Genomic DNA, 27,989 nt, shown 5'->3' with positions numbered 1-27,989 from the left:
GTCCTTACGGCGGGTTGTGAGTGAGGTTTAAAGTTGTTACACTCACCCTCTACGGTGCATAATGTCATTAAACGTTTTAAGGAATCTGGAGGAATTTTGGTGCATAAAGGGCAAGGGCACAAGCCTAAGCTGAACACCCATAATCTCTGATCTCTCAGATGGCACTGCATCAAGAACCATCTATAGAATTTATCTATAGCCGATATAACTACACGGGCTCAGGATTATTTTGGCAAATCTTTGCCAAGCACTACAATATGGAGTTTCATCCACAAATGCTAGTTAAAACTTTACTGTCCAAAAAGAAAGCCTTATATTAACTGTGTCCATAAGCACCATCGACTTCTCTGGCTCAGAGGCATCTAGGATGGACCATCTCACAGTGATGAGATTTCCATTTACGGAAAAGAGTTGTTAAGTAACTGATGAATCTGAGTGCCGAACATATGTTAAACTAATGATTGAGGCTCATAAATTTAGTTAGCTATGCATGTGATAATACAAACAGAATAAAGACAGAATGACAGTAGAAACAACACTGGGCACTGGAAACTGTTGTGAATATCAACATTTACCTCAAATGTGTTGGAAATTTACTGAAAAAGACTGTACAAAAAAATCCTTGTATTTACAATTAGCATTGACTGCTAATTCTCATCTCATCTCATTATCTCTAGCCGCTTTATCCTTCTACAGGGTCGCAGGCAAGCTGACTACGGGCGAAAGGCGGGGCACACCCTGGACAAGTCGCCAGGTCACCACAGGGCCGACACATAGACACAGACAACCATTCACACTCACACCTACGGTCAATTTAGAGTCACCAGTTAACCTAACCTGCATGTCTTTGGACTGTGGGGGAAACCGGAGCACCCGGAGGAAACCCACGCGGACACGGGGAGAACATGCAAACTCCACACAGAAAGGCCCTCGCCGGCCACGGGACTCGAACTCGGACCTTCTTGCTGTGAGGCGACAGCGCTAACCACTACACCACCATGCCGCCCTGACTGCTAATTGAATCTCATAATGGGTTAATTACATTGGATTGATGTATTAGTACTAGACAAATGCCAACAGACAAACACACACACACACACACACATAGAAAGACAGAGAGAGAGAGAGAGAGAGAGAGAGAGAATTTGCTGAATTAGAACCCCTCGACCGTTGAGGTTATCTATGACTAAATGCTTTTAATAGACCCAGCCAACTTGTTTGAAAAATTACATTTTGTTACAAATCAGAGTGAGTGAGGTTGAGGGTTCGTGGGTGTTGCCTTTTCTAATACTTAGTACAAAATTAAATTAAATCTGTCTCATTTTCAAATCCTATGAAGTTTGCGTGAGTTTTGGTTGCCAGTATAGGAGGAGGTTTGGTTTTGCTTAGTACAAAACAGCCTGACCCAGGAGATACTGAAGACTCCACAAAGTGCTTTTTAGCTTTTGGTTCTGTAATTTTGCGACTTCATGCCCTGTTTTTGTTTCTAATGGCAGATGACTGGCACTCCCTGTGCCAAAATATATTTAAAAAAAAAGCTTGGAAAATTTAAGAGGGAGCCAGACAGGATGCAGTTGTTTTCCGTTCATGCAGCATGCAGCACGTGGTCAGCTAGGTGAAGAGTGAGCAGCTGCAATGTGCATTTTTAGAGAGGAGTTAAAATGTTGTTGTTTTATTTTAATGAGGGTGGATAATGCTTATTTCCCCATGGTTATATTGTGCATGCTTCCTTTCATTAAAAAAAGGGGAAAAAAGCTTACAGTGTAATGATTTAGTGCCTCATTTTATACACAATAGGCATGTATCATATTGTAAATATATCTGTATTTGTTTAATGCTAAAAATATCTGTATCTATATTTGTATATACCTGACATGGGCTTGGCCTAAGCCATTTTTTAAATTAAATGTGAGCCATACCACTCTGCATTACATTACAGGCATTTAACAGACACTCTTATCCAGAGCAACATACAAGTACACACACATACCCAGCACCTGGGGAGCAGTTGGGGGTTAGATGCCTTGCTCAAGGGCACTTCAGCCATGGATTTTTCCTGCTAGTCCAGGGAATCAAACCAGCGACCCTTTAGGCCCAAGGTTGCTTCTCTAACCTTTAGGCCATGGCTGCCCAAGACACATTGGAAAACACTGAAGAAAAAAAAAGAAAACCAACAATAACAACAAAACAAAGACAGAAATCTCAGTGCTGACAGCAGGGTCTGTGGATTTTAGCGAAGGCAGTTCCTCAACATCAGCTAAATCACTGCAGTTCATAATTTGTCTCAATTAGAGATTTGCATGGGGCCATTTTTAATCCTGCTGGCACATATATTATTTGTGTTTGTATCTGCCAACAATATGTTCGCATAAATTTAGTTGGTTTTATTCACAAAATATAAACAAATTAAATGAGCAGCCTAATTTAAACCACAGCAACATTGAACAGGCAGTTACTAAGGATGAATGAATGAGGCTTGTAAATGTATCATAGTGTATGTTCATGTTAATGATTGTGCTCTGTTGTAGTCATGTGGATCTCAGTCCAGTGTACACCTCTATTTAGAACTGTTTATTCTGAATAATGTTTTCATATTCAATTACATCCCTTAACAAATGAACAGAATAAAACTTGACCAACATAGTCTTTATGCACTTTATTTGGGCCAATTATTTCTCGTTTCAACAGCATCACCATTATTTCTTCAAACACAAATATCTCATGAAATGAGACCTTTCCTAATGTATATACACTGTCCTCTACACTTCTCTTCCTTCTCCTCTTCTAAATCACTAAAAATAAGAGCAATAAAGACAGCTGGCAGGCAAAGAGCCATCATGTGGCACCACATGTTGCAAATCTTTTCCTTTGGAAGCTGATGACAAGCAGGCACTTGTGTTCCATGAATGGAGTGACGTACGGAGAGGGGTGGGGGGAGAGAACTCAGGCCCCAAAAAAACACAGAGAGGCAGCCTTAGGGTATTTTTTTCCATATGCATCATTTTGATGACGTGACAGTATTGGAACTGAGCCAGCATAACTTGTAATCTCACGTTGGCATGCCATGTTAGTAGTTCATCTGTAAATTAGTTTATGGCAGGTAGGATGCTCTGCAAAGATATCACACAAACATGTAGCAGCTGTGGTGCTGCATCATAAACACTGTAAAATAAATATTCATCTTACAAAAAAAAAACAGGTTTTGAATGTCAACTCTACAATTGCATAATAAAATGACCCATCTCAAACCCTTCTTCTTTATGTTTATCATGTTTCTAGCACCTTCACAGGCACACTATCATTCCCAGGAGGTATGTTTTCATTTAGAATCTCTACATGTTATGAAAAGATGTACCTAAGCAGGAATTTTTCAGTTTGTCCATATGGTAGAGAGATATTACAGAAGACAAGCTGGTTCATGCATTTATTGGCTGGACCCACATTTGGACCTCCATCCTCCATTTGATGACTCCTGGTGCTAATGTAAAGTCTGAGTTATGCAGATTGTTCAACTATGACTAATGTCCAAATACTACTTTTACCTTTTTGCTATTGAATAACTATCAGTCTGAGTAACAGCCTTCAATTTTTGCTCTTGTCTTGCTGTCATCTGTTTAAGTAACTAAATAATTGAAAACATTGCTGTTAACTTTAACCTGAAATGTATACATCTAGAATCAGAAACCTATCTAATATATGCTATATTTTCCTTAATGCATGATTTCAATTTGTCAGAAAATATACAAATAAATAATATGCAATCTGATGGAACTGTAATGTTGGCAAAACCTCTCCTGTGGTAAGTAAAATATTTATGAGTTCTATTTCTGTCTCTATTTTTGGACCGAGCAATAAACAAGTTGAAGCTGCTGAGAAGGAAATATGGATCAGAATTTGTCTGTGAAAGCTGGCAGAAGGATGACTGTAAATTCACATCTGTTCAGCGATATACTGTACACGTGAATCAGAGGTGAAATTGGATCCCATGTGCTGTGTTGAGTCTAAGCCCAGAATTTCACAGTTTTGAAGACATCAAAGCCGCTATTCACTGGCAGTCAAGAACTGTGTTAAGCTAATTTTAGCTCTCACTCTGCTCAGCTATCGTTGCTATTTCCAAATCTACACACTATCCCCACATTGACACTTAGTCCCTGTTGCCAGCCTGAGCGTTCTTGGATAATCTTTCAAGTGCAATTTGTGTTATCACATATTTAATTTACACTTCAAGCCTTGTGATATGTTATTGCCACAAAATTACAGCAAACACAGCATCACAGAAAACATGACGAAGTGCTGCTCTCCTTGTTTGAATGAGGTGGCCAAGCACAGTTTTTTTAGATAGGTGACTGTAATAGTCTATTGAAGAAGAGACAGGATAAATAGCACTCTTTATAAAAACGAGTGTGAAATTCAGTGGCAAACGGTTACTATTAGAGCTGGGACTGACTTGAGCTCAGCCAAAACTTAGCCAAACACACCAAAAAAGTAACAGGGCAAAGGATTTGCAAAGGATTAGCAGCAGGCTGCTAGGTCGCTCCATTGTGTGTAGTTGTCAATGTTGATTTTAAAAGTAACTAAGTAAATTACATAGAGAAATGCATACTTAAGTTGGAGTGAAAAATACTGGGGTGAGTGTGTGTTACCTACTATAACCAGTCAGTTACATACTCTAATAATGACCAAAAGTCTGTGTGGCTAATAGATGATGCAGAGGAGGTGAAGAGTTGATCTGTCAGCATTTATTCTGGAAAACAGTGAATGATAGGGCTATCAATACACGGAGACAGGGGAAAGCATTCTGACATCCCCTTTTCAGACATCCCAAGCATGATTTTAAAAAAAAATTACATACTGTAGGCTACATACTGGGCGGCATGATGGTGTAGTGGTTAGCACTGTCACCTCACAGCAAGAAGGTCCTGGGTTTGAGCCCAGTGGCTGATGAGGGCTGTGTCAGATTTCTGAGGCCGATGACCTTTCTGTGTGGAGTTTGCATGTTCTCGCTGTGTCTGCGTGGGTGCTCCGGTTTTCCCCACAGTCCAAAGACATGCAGGTTAGGTTAATTGGTGGCTCTAAATTGACCATAGGCGTGAGTGGTTGTTTGCCTCTGTGTCAGCCCTGCGATAAACCTGGTGACTTGTCCAGGGTGTACCCTGCCTCTCGCCCATAGTCAGCTGGGATAGGCTCCAGCTTACCTGCAACCCTGTAGAACAGGATAAGTGGCTACAGATAATGGATGGATGGATGGGCTACATACTGTTCAGTAGGCTGGCTACATTACACTGTGTGAGATAAAACAGACTATAATAGTCATGCACTTAATACTGATCGTATGGTGTAGTTGATAGTGTACAATAAATGAAAACCCATACTGTAATGAATAAAATATTTGACAGAGCTTAAGAGTTTTCTTAACATAGTCAGGCAAACATAGCTGGAAAACAATGAATGACAGGGCTATCAACACACGGAGACAGGGGAAAGAATTCTGCCATTCCTACAACATAATACACCAGTTAGCGCCCAGCCAAATGGCTACTCAGATAAACACTCAACTTTTCTCATGGAATTTTACAATGCTAATTTACATATTTGACCCGATACAAACAGCAGATGTGTATCAAAACATTCTTACATCAAAAAAACAAACATCATATCTTGGAAAAAATAGAAAAAAATATATATTAATGAATATTGTCCATGCAGGATTCACAAAGCCAGCTTACCCCTGTCCAGACATCCCAAGCACGATAATATCCACAATTGTGTTACACTAATGCCCCATCAGAAACAATAGTGGAACCATTCATGGAACCCAACAAATTAACATATTTTACTATAGAGGGATTTGGGGAAGTTCACAAAAAACCTCAAAAACTTTATTCATATGAAATTATTACATTGCTACATGTCTGGAGACAGAAATCTTAGTTTCTCTGTCATGAGCCTGTGCTACTTGTTCTCTGACTCACGGTTAAGCTCGCGTTGTCCTTCCAGAAGGCCGAGGGCAAGAAATTTTTGGTCCCTCCCATTATAAATCAAAATCTGATTGGTTAATTCATCTGTCACTTCCTACTGTCAGGATGCAGGCACTTACAGATGTAATTGCAGGAAGAAGCGGCAAGCAAAGTGTACTGAGTCAAATCGTAAAGCAAAAGTCATAGTCAGAAGGCAGGCGAGGGTCAGTCGATCAGCAATCAGAGTCACGTAGGCAAAACAGGAAGCGAAAACGGTGAAAGGATAACGAATGTCAAAGAACAGCAAAACAGGCAGAGAATAACAAAGGCTCGGTATGGACTGGAAACTCAGAACAATACTTCACATTCAGTGCGTTTACATGCACATAAAGAAAATCGAATTTCTGCCGTAGCTCGACTGAAATCGAAGTTCTAAATGCCATGGAAACACCTTAGCTCGGCTGAAATCGAACCGAACTGGATTTCTCGTAATCGAGCTACGTGACCTAGATTATGCGATTGTAGCTGAGCTACTTAGTGCATGTAAACCCTATCGAGCTACGTAGTCGAGCTACTTACTTCAGCACTGCCCCTTCCGGAAGTGACGAGTGACGAGACCACAAGCGGGAAACACAACAGCCTCGGTCAGCATGACAACAATAGTAGAAACGTGCACTTCTGGAGCAATGAGGAGATAGAGTTCATGCTCATTCAGCTTAAGGAGTTGAATATATAATATATCTCGATGTTGCTGTCCTCGTCGTCGTTCTTCTTGTGAACACGGAACTGATAACTTTGTTTATACTCTTGAATAGCTCTTCTTCATGACGACAACCGGAAGTTTACCAACACGATGGGGTGTGTAGCGCCACCTGTGGCTCGGGTGCACAATGTACCTCACACAATAGCTCGATTTCCTTGTGTGCATGTAGGATTGGATTTCTCTGGCACCCCTGCTGGGACCCTTAGCTCGATTACCGACAGTAGCTCGATTTGGATGTGCATGTAAACGCACTGATTGACACTCTGTGAGGGACAGGGTTAAGTAGCGTGGTAGTGATGAGTAAACAAGCAACAGCTGAGTTCAATACTTCGGTGACAGGGGGTGCTGCTGGTTTCAGTGCTCTTACTGACACCTACATATACATACATAATGAGTGAGCCAGCTCTAAACTATTTTCAGCCTTGAGACAACAAACAAAAAAACCCTCACTATTTTAATGTTTTCAGGACAGTAACCCTTTCATTTCTGAAGCAAATTTGATAGAAAATGTGGCCAAATTAAATTTAGAAGAGAATAATTACAATGAAATTATGAAAGAAATGAAATAATGAAAGAAATGAAATATAACATTTGAAATGCTGATATGTTTGGGCCTTCTCTGAAGGCCGAGAAGGCTCTGACAGTTCCCCTCTGGTGATATTACACTGGTCTAAGCCTAAGCTGTCAGTGGCTGTTTGCTGTTGGTTGCATGCTATCTTCTGCATGGTGTGGTGGTGTGGTGAGCTGAGCAGTTAGATTTCACAGGCTTAAACTTTTACCATTTAGTATCACATGATATGAAGTGCAGTTACTGTTACCACTCCAATGTTTATTTTCCTATAATAGAGCATTCTACCATGTTTTATTTCTCTTATACCACATAAATTTATCATTCCCGATGATGCCAAAGACATCCATGGCCAGGAGTCAAGGGAGCAAAATTGGCAGTGCTTTCAGGGTGGGAGGGATGGCATAGACATCGTGGGTGTCTATGACCTCATGTATGAGGAAGAGGGCAAACAGCACTTTTCTTCAAGTGTGTTACACTGCCCTGTGATGCAGCATGGGAGCAGTTTGAAAAGACGAGCTTGGCTGGCTTTACATAGCCTGGGCCCGCCCATCCTAAGCGTGACGCAACACGAGGGCCTGTTGCGAGCTTAGTCTGGCCAGGCAAGTTATCTACAGCTCTTCCAAGCTCCCGAAAAATCGGGAGCCAATCAACTTTGAGCATTTCCAACGGCCCTGGGTAGAGGCATGTTCAAGGCACTGACGTAGTAGAACTGCGACCGGAAGCCATAGATTGTTTACAGAATCTATGCCGGAAGCGCTTCATTCACTAGAAACATTACGAACATGGAGCAAGTTCTCATTGAAAACGGAGCAAAGAGCAGCCCTGGAGGTATTTATTGAAAGGAAGGACATTTTCGCCTTGCTCCCGACCGGCTTCGGTAAGAGTTTAATCTACCAGTTAGCCCCGTCGCGTCACATACGTCAGAGGAAAGAGTGATGTGATTGTTTTAAGCTTCGTCACAGCCTTTTCTGGCTTCGACCAGTAGCAAACTGAGGCATTTCAGGGAGGCGGGTCAACCACGCACTTTGGGAAACCGTTGGGCTTAATATCTTTGCCAGACCAAATGCTCGCAGAGCTTTGAAGTCGCGTTAGCCAGACTAGGCTTTACATGCCTTAGAAGAAGCATGTGTTAACCTTTACCATCTGCAGTCGGTAGTTGTATTGTGATAGAGGCTAGTTGGCTGGTCGGTCAGAGAATAATCAAAAGAAATTTATAAATGATTACAATGTCATATTTTTGTTTTATTTATAATTACATTACATTTAATGTATATGCATATTGCATTATATTTAATTATATTATATAGACTTGAGTGTTTTACTGGGAAATACACCACTTGTATTTTTCATATGAGCTACATCCGGGACACGGAGAGCCAAAACCGTGACATCAATCTCTATATGTCATTCGTGAGGAAATTTGTGAATTTTTCTGATAAATGTGGGTACTTTTTATGAATGTGTCTATATAATAAAAAGAACATCATATGTTAGCTTGAAGATATGAAGTTTATCTTCTTGTTTAGAAAAACTCGCACTTTTCATACAAAATGCATTGCAGATATGAGTGACATATTTTCAAATATTTCACTCCGATGACGTCACTCCCAGTGTTTTCCCACTGACTGGATGTGCGTTGTCAAAATGGCGAACCAGTTCAAACTCAAAATTCTTTTGATTAACTTGCATTTTTTGTGTGGATGTGTCCATATAATATAAAGAACATTACACGGTGGTGCAAAGATATGAAGATACTTGTTTGCTTCGCTCACTTGTGAATATATTCACCACTCGAAGATAAACTCCATATCTTCGTGCAACCATGTAATATCCTCTATATATTTCACATTTAATATTGAGCAACATTCACAAACAAGTTATAGCAGCTATAATCATTCCTTCCCTAACTATCCCTTGCAGTTAATAAGATATAAAAATACAACATATTGTATTATCAAGAAATTGCCAAGAACAAAGTCCTGAAGACTTTCCTGTGGCTAAAAACATAAATAATCAATGTAACCTCTGACTATTACAAAGAGCTAACACTGAATTAGAATGAGTACATTAATAATTACAGGCAGCAGTACTGTCATAGCTGCGCTGTGATAGAAAAGTAATCAACACCTTCTGACCAAGCAAAATAATGGAAGCAGAGAATTCAACACTGCTGTGGTGTAAATTGTTTTATGGTTTAGTCAGTGTTTTTTGTTAGCCAGGAATACATTGCCACTGATGGGTGGCATGTCTGTGACTTTAGTCTGCTCATCTGAGATATGTGATTAGGTCATACAGGCTTTGAGCTAACTTTGTAAAAGGCAATACAGCACACGAAAGATAAAAATGCTCTCAAATATCTCAGCCAAGGTGCTTATCAAGAGGAAGTGTGCGCTAAGTGGGCCACATCACAAAAGCATAGCAATGAGGAAGCAGAGGTTAGATGAACAACTTTGACTTTGACTCATGGCCTCAATATAACAGGCGATTATAGTGTAGTAAGAATAGCTATTGTGAGATAATAATGAAGACAATCACATAATGAAGAAAGTCAATGAATACACAGTTAATAATCTTCTGAGAGCAATAAGCATTGTTTAGTTAATTACAAAGATAATTTGATGTCATCAGGCATACTAATACTAATATAGTAGAATGTGTTGAATTGTCATTAACCCTTACAACCTATTCACTCATACATTTTTAGAAATTGTTTAATCATGATCAGGCTCATAGTGTATCTGGAGCCTATCCTGGGAACCCTGGACACGAGGCAGATGCAATGCTACCATTCACCTACTAGCATGTTTTTGGGAGGTGGAAGGAAACCAGAGAACCTGGAGGAAACCCATACAGATTTGTGGAGAACATTTGAAGATCTGCATAGACAGCAGCCCGAGCTCAGGATTAATCCACAGACCTTGGAATGTGCCATCCCTTATAAATTATCTCATCTCATCTCATTATCTCTAGCCGCTTTATCCTGTTCTACAGGGTCGCAGGCAAGCTGGAGCCTATCCCAGCTGACTACGGACGAAAGGCGGGGTACACCCTGGACAAGTCGCCAGGTCATCACAGGGCTGACACATAGACACGGACAACCATTCACACCTACGGTCAATTTAGAGTCACCAGTTAACCTAACCTGCATGTCTTTGGACTGTGGGGGAAACCGGAGCACCCGGAGGAAACCCACGCAGACATGGGGAGAACATGCAAACTCCACACAGAAAGGCCCTTGCCGGCCACGGGGCTTGAACCCGGACCTTCTTGCTGTGAGGCGACAGCGCTAACCACTACACCACCGTGCCGCCCTTATAAATTATATCTATCAATCTATATATCTATATATACTGCCTAAAAGCAGAGCTCCTGATGAGTGTATGAGCAAAATATTTGCAATGGTACAAAGTTAGTCTGAATAGAATAATAAAATTATAGCATATGGACCACTGAATTGTGCAGTGTAGTGTAGTGTATTTCACATCAGTAAATTGCTGCATTGTCTTGTGACAGTGATATCAATATGAATACATATTGATTCCTTTCTTTGACACTGCATGCCATGCACCAGAAACATACATCCATCATCTGTAGCTGCTTATCCTGTGCAGGGTCGCAGACAAGCTGGAGCCTATCCCAGCTGACTATGGGTGAGAGGCAGGGTACACCCTGGACAAGTCATCAGATCATCGTAGGGCTGACACATAGAGGCCAAGTTTACATTAGACCGTATCTGTCTCGTTTTCTTCACGGATGCACTGTCCATTTACATTAAAACGCCTGGAAACGCCGGGAAACGGGAATCCGCCAGGGTCCACGTATTCAATCCAGATCGTGTCTGGTCCGGTGCTGTGTAAACATTGAGAATACGCGGATACGCGGATACGCTGTGCTGAGCTCTAGCTGGCGTCGTCATTGGACAACGCCACTGTGACATCCACCTTCCTGATTCGCTGGCGTTGGTCATGTGACGTGACTGCTGAAAAACGGCGCGGACTTCCGCCTTGTATCACCTTTCATTAAAGAGTATAAAAGTATGAAAATACTGCAAATACTGATGCAAATACTGCCCATTGTGTAGTTATGATTGTCTTTAGGCTTGCCATCCTTCCACTTGCAAGTGGTAAGTGACGCGCATGCCCGACATGCACTGAGATCACACACACAGCGGCTCAGTCCCAAATCACTGCTCGTGCACTCCACTTGCGCGCTCTGTGAGCTGCGCAAGGCCGGAGTGCGCACCCTCCAGAGGGCACTCCTGTTCAGGGCGGAGTGATTTGGAGCGCAGGATGCCTGCGGAGCCGAGCGTATCCGTGTATTGGCGTTGCTGTGTGCAGGCGAATCGTGTATTGGTGTTGCTGTGTGCACACTAATCGTTTTAAAAACGTTAATCTGATGATCCGCTGATACGGTCTAATGTAAACCCCACCAGAGACAAACAAGCATTCACACTCACATTCACATCTATGGTCAATTTAGAGTCACCAGTTAACCTAACCTGCATGTCTTTGGACTGTGGGGGAAACTGGAGCACCTGGAGGAAACCCACGCAGACACAGGAAGAACATGCAAACTCCACACAGAAAGGCTCTCATCAGCCGCTGGGCTTGAACCTAGGACCTTCTTGCTGTGAGGCGATAGTGCTAACTACTACATCACCGTGCTGCCTGCACCAGAAACAACACCGTGATATTTATTATGGTGAGACTCTGCTGGATGCCTGGTGGACAGCAGTGAACCAGCGCTTTCACTTTACGTCATTATTATATAGTTACCATTGAATATTATCAGACATAAGAACTAATCAATAACGATCTGCAGTAGTTTTAGATTATCTAAAACGGTGCTCATAATTGCTATTGAGCTATATAATAATTATGTTTACACAAGTGTGCACACTGTAAAAAAAAATTAGTCAAGCCAACTTAAAAATGTAACGCAGCCTGCTGCCAAAGGATTTTGAGTAAACTCAACTCCAGGCCAAATTGTTGTGCTGACTTGCTCTTTTAAGTCAACACAGATGAATATTTTATGTTGACCTTACTTTATTTAGCAAGTTCTGTGCATTCAAATTGTGATGTTGAAATAAAGTGAAATAATCATTCCAATTAACTTGGAAAAGCAAGTTGGCACAAAAAACAAAGCTATGCTAAATTTTTCTTTTAAGTTCACATAGAAGAGTATTTTATGTTGACTTGACTTTAGAAGTTCAGTCCAACAAATTGTTTAGTTGAAATAAATTGAAATAATAATGCCAATTAACTTAGAAGAGCAAGTGGGCACATCATGGTTCTAAGCTGAGTTTACTCAAAATCCTTTGGCAGCAGGTTGCGTTACATTTTTAAGTTGGTTTGACTATTTTTTTTTAACAATGATTTAGTGTGCATTACATTTTTTAGTTAACACAAACCTCTCAACACTTAAGTTCTACTTCACTTTGCCTATTATTACACAAACAGAAACAAATACCAACATACAAGGAGGGAATTCCCTGGCCTCTGTTGAGGAAAGCTTAGTTTATACTCCTATACAATGTCTCTAAAGTGTCAGTTTCTGGTTCTGGCTGTAAGGTAATGAAAAGGTAATGAAATTGGAACTAGTTAACATTGCATCTTTATTTTTCTTCACAATTTGGCAAGTTAGCATAGACTTTTTCAGGAATAAAAGCCAGCAGTTATAAATAAAAGTCTCACAATGTAAAATAAAATATTATAAATAAAAATATACCTTTGCCTTCTCTCTGTGTTTGAAACAAGTTAACATTGTAGAATTCTTTGTCTACTACTTGGCAAATTAACAGACTTTTTACAGTTGCACAAGTCAGCAGATTAAAAAAAAATCACAATGAATAACATAATAGAATTAAAAATATATATATACCGGTACCTTTGACTTCTCTCTGTTTTGGGAACTAGTTAACATTGTATCTTTGTATTGTTTATAGTTAGACTCCAGTGAGGAAGTCAACAGACAAAACGTGTCACAGTGAAACATAAAATATGATCAAATAAAAGTAATAGCCTTCTCTTTGTGTATGTGCTTAAAATAGTATTAAAATGGTACGACCACGATTCCAAAAAAGTTGGGACAAAGTACAAATTGTAAATAAAAACGGAATGCAGTAATTTACAAATCTCAAAAACTGATATTGTATTCACAACAGAACATAGACAACATATCAAATGTCGAAAGTGAGACATTTTGAAATTTCATGCCAAATACTGGCTCATTTGAAATTTCATGACAGCAACACATCTCAAAAAAGTTGGGACAGGGGGAATAAGAGGCTGGAAAAGTTAAAGGTACAAAAAAGGAACAGCTGGAGGACCAAATTGCAACTCATTAGGTCAATTCGCAAAAGGTCATTAACATGACTGGGTATAAAAAGAGCATCTTGGAGTGGCAGCAGCTCTCAGAAGTAAAGATGGGAAGAGGATCACCAATCCCCCTAATTCTGCACCGACAAATAGTGGAGCAATATCAGAAAGGAGTTCGACAGTGTAAAATTGCAAAGAGTTTGAACATATCATCATCTACAGTGCATAATATCATCAAAAGATTCAGAGAATCTGGAAGAATCTCTGTGCGTAAGGGTCAAGGCCGGAAAACCATACTGGGTGCCCGTGATCTTCGGACCCTTAGATGGCACTGCATCACATACAGGCATGCTTCTGTATTGGAAATCACAAAATGGGCTCAGGAATATTTCCAGAGAACATTATCTGTGAACACAATTCACCGTGCCATCCACCGTTGCCAGCTAAAACTCTATAGTTCAAAGAAGAAGCCGTATCTAAACATGATCCAGAAGCGCAGACGTCTTCTCTGGGCCAAGGCTCATTTAAAATGGACTGTGGCAAAGTGGAAAACTGTTCTGTGGTCAGACGAATCAAAATTTGAAGTTCTTTATGGAAATCAGGGACGCTGTGTCATTCGGACTAAAGACGAGAAGGACGACCCAAGTTGTTATCAGCGCTCAGTTCAGAAGCCTGCATCTCTGATGGTATGGGGTTGCATTAGTGCGTGTGGCATGGGCAGCTTACACATCTGGAAAGACACCATCAATGCTGAAAGGTATATTCAGGTTCTAGAGCAACATATGCTCCCATCCAGACGACGTCTCTTTCAGGGAAGACCTTGCATTTTCCAACATGACAATGCCAAACCACATACTGCATCAATTACAGCATCATGACTGCATAGAAGAAGGGTCCGGGTACTGAACTGGCCAGGCTGCAGTCCAGATCTTTCACCCATAGAAAACATTTGGCGCATCATAAAACGGAAGATACAATAAAAAAGACCTAAGACAGTTGAGCAACTAGAATCCTACATTAGGCAAGAATGGGTTAACATTCCTATCCCTAAACTTGAGCAACTTGTCTCCTCAGTCCCCAGACGTTTACAGACTGTTGTAAAGAGAAAAGGGGATGTCTCACAGTGGTAAACATGGCCTTGTCCCAACTTTTTTGAGATGTGTTGTTGTCATGAAATTTAAAATCACCTAATTTTTCTCTTTAAATGATACATTTTCTCAGTTTAAACATTTGATAAGTCATCTATGTTCTATTCTGAATAAAATATGGAATTTTGAAATTTCCACATCATTGCATTCCGTTTTTATTTACAATTTGTACTTTGTCCCAACTTTTTTGGAATCGGGGTTGTAGTTAAAGTGGCAAAATTTTCAAAGTAGCATGTTTCAAACTGAGCAAACATTGAGAAGTAGCCAAAGAACAAAGAACCTTAAAACATGTTTGGCTTGCTTTCTACAACAGGCATGCACGCATGCACACACACCTCTTTCTTAGAACCTCAGCATTATGTTTCTGAAGGAGAGGACTCTTGCAGAAAGGTTTGTGTCCAGATGCATGAATACCTTCTGGAGGATTTTGAAAGTATATTTGAGGTTCTCGGGATATTTCACATTCAACACATAAAGCAGTCCAAAGAGCAAGGCCATAGCAGTCTGAAGGTCTGGGACATCATCAAGGACAATTTGCTCCTCCAAAATGACAGAAAGACATCTTACACTTGCACTGCTGTCAGCTCTGGCCACGTCATCCTCGATGACCGATAAGATTCCAATGTTGATCCCCTTTAGCTGTGCGTATTCCACATCAACATCAGTATCCTGCAGGAAAAGCACATCACAAAAATACAATCTGAAACAGCCAAACCCAATTTCATGTCTCAGTAGATACACCCTACTGACAATGGAGGGGACCAACAACACTCACAAAATAGCATTGAAATGCCAGCCTGTTGTATCAAAGTGTCAGGTATTATCTTCAGAAAACATGCATATTAGTTTAAATAATTGATTGCAATGTAGCTAGAATAATGTTGCTTACCAGGCAAGACTTGAAGAAAGAATCCGGAGTCTCTCTCATAAAGAAAGGCAGGCCTTGTAGAACAGTTGTCTTCCTATGTGCAACCACATTGGTCGTCTGAAAGACAGCAGTAGGAAACAAACATCCAAACATTAACACATTTACACCAACACACAAATATCCTACAGCATAGCTGTCAAACTCAAGTCCCGGGGGCCAAATCCGGCCTGCGGTGTAATTTTATTTGGCCCCCCAGATAATATCTAATGTCTATCAGAACTGGCCCACCAGTATGTCGCATGCACCTTTTAGTTAGTATAATTCAGATTAGTTCAGATTCTATATGTGTAACACTTAGGCTGAGTTCATGTTTAGGCCTAGGGTTGCAAAGGGGTGGAAAATTTCCGGTATATTTCCGGTAAGTTTCCAGAAACTTTCCATGGAAACTTTAGGTAGGGAATTTTGCTTCCACACACTGGATGGCGTATGTGGCATTTTTCTGTTAAATAAGATGACAAAAAATGCAAATATGTGGATAGCAAGCTGAACTAATGGAAAGGTCTTCAAAACATTTAAAATTGATGAAATCTTGTGTAGTTACATAAAACCGTCTAGCAGGAGGCAGAAGAAACAGCATCACATTTTGCGGTAGCTAGCACCATGCTAAGCTAACTTCTTTAATTAAATGGTGCTAGCTAGCTTGCATTTAGCATATCTGGTTTACCAGTAAGCTAGCAATAGATTTTGATTTTGCTAGTTAAACTTTAACACCGTAGATCAAATATCATCTACCTCATATCATCATCATCAAAACGTACTTGACTGTATGTAGTCCTTTGGCTCAAATGCTTCAATAGTCTCAGAGCCTAATCTAGGAATTTGAAAATAGGGGACAGATCCCTCACTAGCCGTAGAAACAGGGGACAGAAAAATAAGTAATACATTAGTAGATATTTTCAAGAGTACATCTATAAACAGAACAGTTTTATTAATCTTTACTTTTAGAATATCATTAACATAATACTAAATTGAACTTTCAAAAAGAAAAATTAAACAAATTACTAAAAAAAACTAGCAATCATGTAGAATGTGTAAGATTACCAGGACTATAAAAATGCAGAAAAATAGGCTTTACTTATCCAAATGCACCTGTTTGTTCAAGTTAAAAAGCATAGAACCTCACAGCACAACATGAAGTTACCTTAAAATATAATATAAATGCCTCAGCTTTCATGTAAGAAAAAAAACTATTAATACTAGTACTGTGTGCAGGCAGTCTCTCCTGAAGACTAAATTAAAAAATAATTATAAACTAATAAAATAAATGGCTCAGGCTTCATAGAAGAAAAAAAACAATTTGAACAGAATCTCACAGTATAATGCTGAAGCTGCCTAAACAATGGAAAATAAAATACCATTTTGGCATAAATGTTGGCATCCATTAATTTCTTGTATTAAGTAAAAAAAAAAAAGTAAAGTGCACACAGTGCTTAAACATCACACACTTTCAGTAACAGAATTTAAGCCTATATAAACACTGACTCGCACATCAGGCACATGCTGCTTCTCTTGAACGTATACACGGAAGTAAGGCGGAAGGTAGTTTGTCAACGTCACCGCAAGACGACGCCAACGATTGGTCAAATTTGCGGGAAAGTTGCGGTGATTGGATATAATTGCAACACCGCCCTGAATTCGCAGGGATTGGTTGAATTTGCGTTGAAGTTGCAAATCGCGAAATCCTGGAGGGTCTGAATTAGAGGTCTGCGCGGGTCGGATTTTTCAGTCCCGCTCCGACTCCCGCCCGCAAAAAATTATGATTTTCAGTCCCGCTCACGCCCACAAAAGAATTATGATTTTCAGTCCCGCCCGCATATCCCGCATGATGCAGACGGTCGCGTTATTTCTCAGGAAAGTTTTTGTCTTGACACAGCGTGATAGTGCCCCGCCCCCTACTTTGAATAGATTTGAGCATAAATATATACAGCTCACTTTTGTTATTGTTTACCTTATTTCTGAATTCAGCATGTAGTATCTCTAATAATAATAAGCGCTATCAAACAATTACAATATTTAATTGCAAATTACACGTTTTTATCACATGAGAAACCATTGTAATTCTCTGATCAGCATAAAAAAAGTGAACGGACTTACTTTGCACCAATGTTTGTTTGCTTTTTTTTTATTGCAAAGCTAGTAAAAGAAATGAATTGATTTATTTGCTGCGTAGTCTACAACTTTAACCAGAGAGACAGGTTACACAGTGACGGTAGGCTTGACTCAATGCTATCCCAGAAATCCTTCCTGTAATATGCAAAGTTGGCTGTCCAATCAGAGGCGGCCAAATTTGCATATTACAGGAAGGATTTCTGGGATAGCATTGAGTCAAGCCTACCGTCACTGTGTAACCTGTCTCTCTGGTTAAAGTTGTAGACTACCGCAACAAGTAAATCAATTCACTCATTGTTGTTTTGCTAGCTGGCTGTGAGCTGCGAGCTATTAAAGTAGTTGTTAGTAAAATTAAGGCGTTATTTCTCTTGCATCTTAAAATGTTTTTATTAATGCCAAATAAAATATCCAGCACAAATTACATATGATAGACAAATTAATAATTTATAAGTTTTATTTCAAGCACGTTTTTAGTTAGCGGGACTGCAGCTTATCACTGCTCCCACCCGCGCCACGTATGTGCACTTCCGGTCCCGCCCGTGCCTGCAAAGAGCTTTCAAAATTCGTCCCGCGCCGCCTGCTTTGCGGCGGGAGTGCAGGGCTCTAGCCCAGTCAATCAAACCTGCATGCATGGGATCTTGCAGAGTCACCAGATTGCCCATTGTGTTCCAAGAGAGGCACCTTGGAACATGTTCTTAGCTGCTGCACAACAGCACTTGGAGAAGGGCGTTACCGGTGGAGGCATGACCAAGTCCTGAAGACCATCGCTGAAACCATCAACACGGGACTGGTATGGGCAAAGCAGCTGCGCCCCCCCAAGTATACCATCGTCTTTGTCAGGGCCGGGGAGCAGGTTGCCCGAGCAAAGAAAGCACCAGCAGGCATCCTGACCTCTGCAAGAGACTGGCAGCTGCTAGTGGACCTTGAAAAACAACTGAAGTTCCCCAGCCACATTGCAGTCACCACCCTCCGTCCTGATATCGTCCTTGTATCCGAGGCCACCAAGCAGGTCGTAATGCTGGAGCTGACAAGACCGCCTGGAAGAAGCTTTTGAAAGGAAGCTCTTCAAATACACGGGGCTGGTCAATGACTGCCAGCAGTCAGGATGGAGGGCAAAGTGCCTTCCAGTTGAGGTAGGCTGCAGAGGCTTTGCGGCCCGGTCCTTGGCCAGCGCACTGGGGTGTTTAGGCATCGTCGGACAGCAGAAGAGGAGAGCCATCCGCAATACCATCAAAGCGGCAGAGAGGGCCTCAAGATGGCTGTGGCTCAAGAGAGGAGAACCATGGAGTCGTGGTAGCTAGCATGCCATCTGGACACAAGCTGGGGTCTGATCAGCCCCGGCTGGGTCACCTGGATGAGGGTGTATGATGTTGAAAGACCCGAAACACCCAATGATTCCAGGAACATCACTGACGATGTGTCCAGTTGCATCAGTAGATGTGTTTCTACAGCGTAAATATAAACGAAGTTAGAATTTGAAACTTGCAACATACTCAAAGAAGTTGGGACAGAAACATTATTACCATTGTATTACATCGCCTTTCCTTTTAATAACACTTTTTAATCATGTAGGAACTGAGGATACTAATTGTTACAGTTTTGCAATTGGAATTTTTGTCCATTCTTGATTGATTAAAGACTTCAGCTGCTCAACAGTCCATGGTCGCCGTTCTCTGATTCTCCTCTTCATGATATGCCATACATTCTCAATAGGAGACAGATGTGGACTGGCAACAGGCCAGTCAAGCAAGCACACTCTTTGTCTATGAAGCCACACTGTTGTAGTCTATGCAGAATGAGGTCTGATATTGTCCTGCTGAAATCAGCATGGACTTCCCAGGAAGAGACATCGCATTGATGGCAACATATGTAATAATAATAATAATAATAATAATAGGTTCAATTTATATAGTGCCTTTCTCAAAACCCAAGGTCGCTTTACAGTTATAGGCAGAAAGAAAGAAAAAAAAGTCCACCAAATAAAGGTCAGGATGTCATTCTAGTGGTGTAGTAGCCACAGTCCTACCAAAAGGCGCATGAAAACAAGTTCCACACCTCCAGCACAGCCGCCGTGACACCGCCAGCAACATCGCTCAGAACACCACACCATGGATCCACAAAGCGAGCACAGAAGCACTGCCACGCAGAGCGCTGGTATGTCCCAAACCTCCTGCACAGCCGCCATGACGCCACCAAGCAACATCGCTCGGAACATCACGCCAAGCACTAAAGCACAGAGCGCTGGACAACCACGATGTTAAAATGAGCAATGAGCACGCTGCAGTCCATAGCTGGGAGCACAGGCCTCACCCACAGTGAACCAAGACCTGGACGGAACCAACACCCAAAACTGGGTCCGGAGCTACACCACAATTGGTGGACAAAACACTCAAACAAACATCAAACTACACAAACATACAGAAAAAAGAAAAAAATTAAAATAAAAAAAGGAGAGAAAATAAAATAAAAAAGCTCCAGTGAGAAGCGGCAGCTAGAATGCGCACGACGTACTCTGAACCGGAAATGGAAACAAACAAAAAAATGAAGCGTCCAGTGGATCAAATGAAAATGATCCTCTAAAATCCCAATATACACCTCTGTGTCAATGGTACATTCACACACATGCAATTCACCCATGCCGTGAGCACTGATGTACCCCCATACCATCATAGATGCTGGCTTTTGCATTTTTCTCTGATTACAAACTGGATGGTCATGTTCACCTTTGACACTGGGAACTCGACGTCCAGTTTTCCCAAAAACAAGCTGAAATGTGGACTCATCTGACCACAACACACATTTCCACTGTCTTTCAGTCCATCTGAGATGAGTTTGGGCTCAGAGAAATCAGCAGTGTTTCTGCCTAGAATTGATCAATGGCTTCCCCCTTGTGTGATATAGTTTCAGGTTGCATTTCTGGATGCAGCAACAGACTGTTACATGACAATAGTTTCCCAAAGTACTCCTGAGTCCATGTGACAATATATGTCACATTGGCATGACGGTTTCTCAGGCAGTGCCGCCTAATGGCTCGAAGGTCATGCACATTCAACAGTGGTTTCTGACCTTTCCCTTTATACACTGAGATGTCTATGAATTCCTTGAACCTTTTTCACAATATTATGTACTGTAGATTTTGAAAAACCTAAATTCTTTGCCATCTTACATTGAGAAATGTTCTTTTCGAATTGACTAACAATTTTCTCGCGAATTTTGGCACAAAGGGGTGCGCCACGACCCATCCTTGTTTGCAAAGACTCAGCCTTTGGTCCATGATCCTTTTATACCCCATCATGTTACCCTCACCTGTTACCAATTAACTTGCTTATTGTGGAAACTTCCAAAATGGTGTTACTTCAGTATCCTATAAATGTTTCTGCCTCATTTTGCCTCTGTCCCAACTTTTTTTTGAGTGTGTTGCTGGCATAAAATTCTAACTTTGTTTATATTTACAAAATACAATTAAGTTGGTCAGTAAAACTATTGAAAATCTTTTCTTTATACTTTTCTCAGTTTAATAAAGGTTTGCATGAATTAACAAAGCACAGATTTTTGTTTTTATTGGATTTTGGAAACTATCCCAACTTTTCTGGAAATGGGGTTTGTACATAAAATGGTTGGGTTTTTATCCAGCGCTTATTTTTTATTTGCTTTTTTAAAATAACCTGGGATTATTTACGAACAAATTTTACAGAAAATATTCATGACAGTTTCATCTACAACTAATTAAAACAGTTTTATTAGTCCACTAGCTTATTGGACAATTGGCAGTTGTAACCAGGCAACTGTTTGATGTCAAGTTCCAAATATCAAGATTGGAGCTCTAACCCTCAGAGCTCATATGTTGCATTTGGTCGAAGAATATGTTTTTCAGTAGGTTTCTGTTTTCCCAAAGGTGTTTATCCTGGTGGTTTTTTCATAGCGGACAACGTATCTGCACTGCATGTTTTTTTACCTGAACAACTTCTTACTCTGCACTATAAAAAATGTAACTTGCAAAATTGTTGAGTGAAAAAAGGATTCTAAGTTGAATGAACAAATTTCCCTTCTAATTGTTCAAGTAACTAAAAAAAATAGTTGAGACGCCTTTCCTTCGCCACAAGTTCATAGGAATTGGAAAATTAAGTTAAGTGAACTTATATTCAAGTGTGGGCGGCACGGTGGTGTAGTGGTTAGCGCTGTCGCCTCACAGCAAGAAGGTCCGGGTTCGAGCCCCTTGGCCGGCGAGGGCCTTTCTGTGTGGAGTTTGCATGTTTTCCCTGTGTCCACGTGGGTTTCCTCCGGGTGCTCCGGTTTCCCCCACAGTCCAAAGACATGCAGGTTAGGTTAACTGGTGACTCTAAATTGACCGTAGGTGTGAATGTGAGTGTGAATGGTTGTCTGTGTCTATGTGTCAGCCCTGTGATGACCTGGCGACTTGTCCAGGGTATACCCTGCCTTTCGCCCGTAGTCAGCTGGGATAGGCTCCAGCTTGCCTGCGACCCTGTAGAAGGATAAAGTGGCTAGAGATAATGAGATGAGATATTCAAGTGCTGATTGATGCCCCTTAACCGATGCCACTGCGCATGCGTGCTTCACAAGTTCGAAAGTTTCAACAGTTGGGTGGAGTGAGAAGTCCATGGCTGCTTGACTTCCTCAAGGTAAGATGGACTATTGCCTTTTTATGCAATTTAACCTAGTTTTCAATTTATTAAGTTATAAATCATAAAGTTTCAGGATGTACATGTCGGAGTAGTCTTGTTGCCATTTGCAAAACTTTAAGGCAGTGCTATTGCTGTAGCATTGTGGTTGGCTATGCTAGGCAGGTCCAATGGCTAGCTTGACCTAAGCTTTGGGCCACACCAATTTAATTAGTTGGTTCTCGGATTTTTTCAGGAAAAATATGAAGCGAGCGAGTGAAATAAAAATAAAATAAAAAAAATGCTCTGATGGTAAAATTAGTGATGGAAATAGAGGGCTTTCATAATAGAGCAGTTCCCCCAGGATTTCGCGGGCCTTTTTTCAGTCCCCCCAGGATTTCGCAGGCTTTTTTTGTGATTGTTGCGGGCTAAAATGTCTGATGTTGCGGGGTTTTTTCCAAAAAATTGCGATGAAAGTTGCAGTGTTTTTTAGGTTTTTGTTGCGATTACATTGAGGGAGGAAGTGAAAGTTGCAAGAAATTGTTGCGATTTTCTCTTTTTGTGATTAAAATTGAGTGATAAGTTATTACTGAAAAACTATTGATTTTAAAAAACAAAGACACTGAGAAATGGTCCTATAAACAACTGTACCAATATAAAAGATTACCAGGACTACAAAAATGCAGAAAAATAGGCTTTACTTATCCAAATGCTCCTGTTGGTTCAAAAGTTAAAGTGCACAGAACCTCACAGCACAACATGAAGTTACCTTAAAATATAATACAAATGCCTCAGCTTTCATGTAAGAAAAAAAAAACTATTAATACTAGTACTGTGTGCAGGCAGTCTCTCCTGAAGACTAAATTAAACAATAATTATAAACTAATAAAATAAATGGCTCAGGCTTCATAGAAGAAAAAAAACAATTTGAACAGAATCTCACAGTATGATGCTGAAGCTGCCTAAACAATGGAAAATAAAATACCATTTTGGCAAAAATGTTGGCATCCATTAATTTCTTGTATTAAATAAAAAAATAATGTAAAGTGCACACAGTCCTTCACTGTAAACATAACACACTTTCAGTAACAGAATTTAAGCCTATATAAACACTGACTCGCACATGCTGCTTCTCTTGAACGTATACACGGAAGTAAGACGGAAGGTAGTTTGTCGACGTCACCTCAAGATGACGCCAACGATTGGTCAAATTTGCGGGAAAGTTGCGGTGATTGGATATAATTGCAACACCGCCCTGAATTCGTGGTGGATTGGTTGAATTTGCATTGATGTTGTAAATCGCAACATCGTGAAATCCTGGAGGCTCTGATAGAGAAACAAAACAAAAACATTACATTATTGTTACACATTTCATATGGCTCTTTTAATAGCTTATCTTATTTCCACCCATATGCATTAAAGATAATTGAAAATAAAAGTCTAAAACAACAGTCTCGTGACTAATAGCATTAGAACGACAAGATCACGCTGTTTCACCAGATATGCGGACGGTAGCCTATGTGACTAAAACTCCGCGATCAGTTTAACTGAGATGAATATCATCAATGTGCCCTCTTGAATTTTGACACACCTGTGAAAGATTTTGCGCTTCTGTTTGCTGAATAGCCTAACAATCACAAACACAGGCTTTGCAGGATTCCCCTCCACAGGCAAGTTTCTTCCACAAGTCTTTATCTAAAGTGAAAGGGGCGATTTGATTGGTTTTCGATGTCACGTGACCTCAACCTGCAGTCTTCAGTATTTTTTTTTTTTTTTCATTTTGAATTTTCTTGAAGCAACAATTCCGAGAACCAACTAATCGAATTGGTGTGGCCTTGGCGAACAAATTATTTCATGTTGGAAATTACCCTTGCACTTCTGTTTAAACTGACTCCCAAAGCAAAATTAGCATAAGTGTGACTAGATATAATCTCTGTCCATGCCCATTTCGGTCATCGTTGGCACAGGCACATGGCGGGGCATATCACAGCAGGATGAATGAACTTCAAGACAAACTTCTATGTTTGTTTGCGCATTACTTGGTAAAATCAGGAGTTGCATTGTGGTTGTGATGGTTCGAGATAATTATTTTGATCGCATTTACCAAATTCTGATCCCAAATACCATGGCAATATCAAAGAGGAGTTTAATTGGGTTGTGCACTTGCAAGGAGGGAAAACTAACTGCACGCGCTGAGTTTTAGCTAGCTCTTGAGGATTTAACTTAACTGTCAAAGTCCATGTAGTGTATTTTGATTTTGATGTATTAGTTTTAATCAGGGGGCGGCATGGTGGTGTAGTGGTTAGCGCTGTCGCCTCACAGCAAGAAGGTCCTGGGTTCGAGCCCCGGGGCCGGCGAGGGCCTTTCTGTGTGGAGTTTGCATGTTCTCCCCGTGTCCGTGTGGGTTTCCTCCGGGTGCTCCGGTTTCCCCCACAGTCCAAAGACATGCAGGTTAGGTTAACTGGTGACTCTAAATTGACCGTAGGTGTGAATGGTTGTCTGTGTCTATGTGTCAGCCCTGTGATGACCTGGCGACTTGTCCAGGGTGTACCCCGCCTTTCACCCGTAGTCAGCTGGGATAGGCTCCAGCTTGCCTGCGACCCTGTAGAAGGATAAAGCGGCTAGAGATAATGAGAATGAGATGAGTTTTAATCAGGATAGCGTTTCATGTTAAGATTGATTTAGGCAAGCGTTTCAGTGGTATTGCAGCCTAGTTTAGAGTGCGTCACAATAGGCAAGTCATGCACAGCATGTTCACTTTGTACATTCAGCGAGCTAATCTGCCTCCCTGCTGGAATTGCGTTGTAGGCTAGTCCTACAGCAAAGCAAACTATCTAATTGTTCTTCAGCTGTTCTTTTACTAATAGTGTGAAACTCATCTCATCTCATTATCTCTAGCCGCTTTATCCTGTTCTACAGGGTCGCAGGCAAGCTGGAGCCTATCCCAGCTGACTACGGGCGAAAGGCGGGGTACACCCTGGACAAGTCGCCAGGTCATCACAGGGCTAGTGTGAAACTTGACAATGTTAAATATATTAATAGTAATGTGAGCATAGTGACTGTTAACCTGTATCATTCGTAGTCAAAAGCTGACTAATATAATTAATTTTATGTTTATGTAATATTGAATGATTGAATAAAACAGCTTATCATATGACACGTTTTGTGATTTGCAGATTTGGAATGTAATGCAAACTGTGTAAGTTTGAACATCCCAGTCCCGCAGTACTCCTGAAACACTACAGGTTGTGCCACTACCAAGGACGCTCTTGGTCACTGCCTTGTCTTTACCCTGAGTGTCCATGCACATTTAAAACCACAGGTGCGTTGAAGTGTCATTTGTCAAGAGTGCACAGAGCAATTCCGCAACAAGCAGCCAAGGTGTTTTTTACATGTGAGACCTGCGATTTTAGAGAGATTTGTGGACCAAACACATTTTTAAGCCACATCAAATATCACTTGAGGAGACACGGATCTGTGAAGTGTCCTTTTAGGAACTGCACGGTTACAACCAACATTCTTTCTACGTTTAGTAGCCACATATCAAGGAAACATAAAGCGTATTCCCTTGAAGATTTTAGTCCATCTGTGACATCTCAACAAGAAGTGTCAGGCAACTGTGAAACAATCTTGTCGTCTGAAGATGATCCTTCCACTGATGATCCGAATTTTGTAGACATTGATCCTTTTGTGAATGAAACGACTTATCCTGATCCAGTTGACTTTCAGAAACTTGAACACAAACTTGCCTCATTGCTGCTGTATATGCAGACTATATTGCACATCACAAAAAGAGCAACTCAGGAAATATTGGATGGTTTTAGTGATTTGGTGTCATTCACAAGGCTTGCCTCAAAGGAATTGATCAAAAGCGGTGTAATAATATTGATGATGCATTAGCTGAGAAGCTTTCTGAACAGGTAATTGAGGCTATACGTAATACGGATCCTTTACATGCCAACACTGCAGAGAAAGGCAGCCTTTCAACAGGACATAGGTGAGTAACCTATTACAAAAAGCATTTTCAAGTCATAGACCCAGTTGAATATCTGTATAACAGATTGCACAAAAATAGCTTTGTTTATGTGTCAGTGCAAAAGGTTCTTGAGGTATTGCTGAATAGGGAGGATGTGTTGGAAAGATCTGTTTTCACTAAGGATGAATCAGGATTTTACGAGTCGACGCATAGTGGGCAGTATTCCAAAGAGAATTCACTCTTAGGCTCTGAAGTGCATGCTATTTCAATTGCTCTCTACATAGATGAATTTGAGCCCTGTAATCCCCTGGGGACATCAAGATCGGGCCACAAGATCACGGCTGTGTATTGGGTACTGCTAAATTTACCAGCGAAATTCCGTTCCACGCTTAACGCAATACAGCTTGCCCTACTGGGTAACAGCAATGATGTGAAGAGGTTTGGCTATGACCGGTTTCTCCATCCTCTGCTGAGAGATCTATGCCATCTAGAACAGCAAGGAGTGTTTGTCAAGCATCTCAATAATAATGTTAAGGGAACCGTGTATTGTGTATGGGCTGACAATCTCGGGGCTCATAGTCTTGGTGGCTTTCAAGAAAGCTTTCTGGTTGAACATCCCTGTAGGTTTTGCCTGGTCAGCAAACATGAACTACAGACCAAGGATGCTCGTTCTTTTCCACTAAGAACAACTGAAAACCATAATTCAATCATGGAGGAGCTGAAGGACAGTGATGAACTTGCTCATAAGATGGGTGTGAAGAGAGAGTGTGTCCTTACAAAGCATTTAGCTTACTTTCACCCTGTCAAAAGGTTTCCCCCGATCTATTGCATGATTTATTTGAAGGCATTGTGTGTTATGAATTGGCTGTCTGTTTGAAGGAACTGATTAAGAAGGGATTTTAGAGTCTCAAGGTTCTCAACAAGTGTATAAAGTCCTTCCCATATAAATACTCTGATAAGACCAACCAACCGAAAATCATCAAAAAGTCTAGCTTTGCCAAGAAAGACATAGGAGGGAATGGACATGAGAACTGGGCATTGCTTCATCTCTTGCCATTAATAATCGGTCACTATGTGCCAGAGCAGGAGCCATCATGGGAGATCCTGATGGACCTAAAGGATATAGTTGAGCTGGTGGTCTCACCAAAGTTTTCATCAGCCTCTCTAGCCTGGTTAGAGAGAGAGATTCTTGACCACAGAAAGTTGATTCAGGAGACATTTTCTGATTTCCAATTCAAGCCTAAACATTATGTTGAGCACTATGCTCATCTTATTCAGTGCTTTGGCCCATTGGTGGAAATGTGGACAATGAGATTTGTAGCCAAACATGGTTATTTCAAGGGCATTGTCAATGATGTTCACAATTTTAAAAACATTCTCCTGACCTTGGCAACAAAACACCAGTTGATGATGGTTCATTTTCTCAGCAGTCCAAGTCTCTTTCCCCCAGCCCTCTCTGTTCAGAAAGTAAAGAACATCAGAACATGTGCACCAAAAGGCTGCAGTACAGAAAAAGTACCCTAATAGGTAGGTTGTTGGCCTTACCTCAGATGTACATCTGCATGGTATTCACTACAGTGAGGGATTGATTTTGTCATCTG

This window comes from Neoarius graeffei, chromosome 26 (assembly GCF_027579695.1).
Source record: "Neoarius graeffei isolate fNeoGra1 chromosome 26, fNeoGra1.pri, whole genome shotgun sequence".
In the NCBI taxonomy this organism is placed as follows: domain Eukaryota; kingdom Metazoa; phylum Chordata; class Actinopteri; order Siluriformes; family Ariidae; genus Neoarius; species Neoarius graeffei.
Note: the sequence above shows the minus strand (reverse complement) of the source record.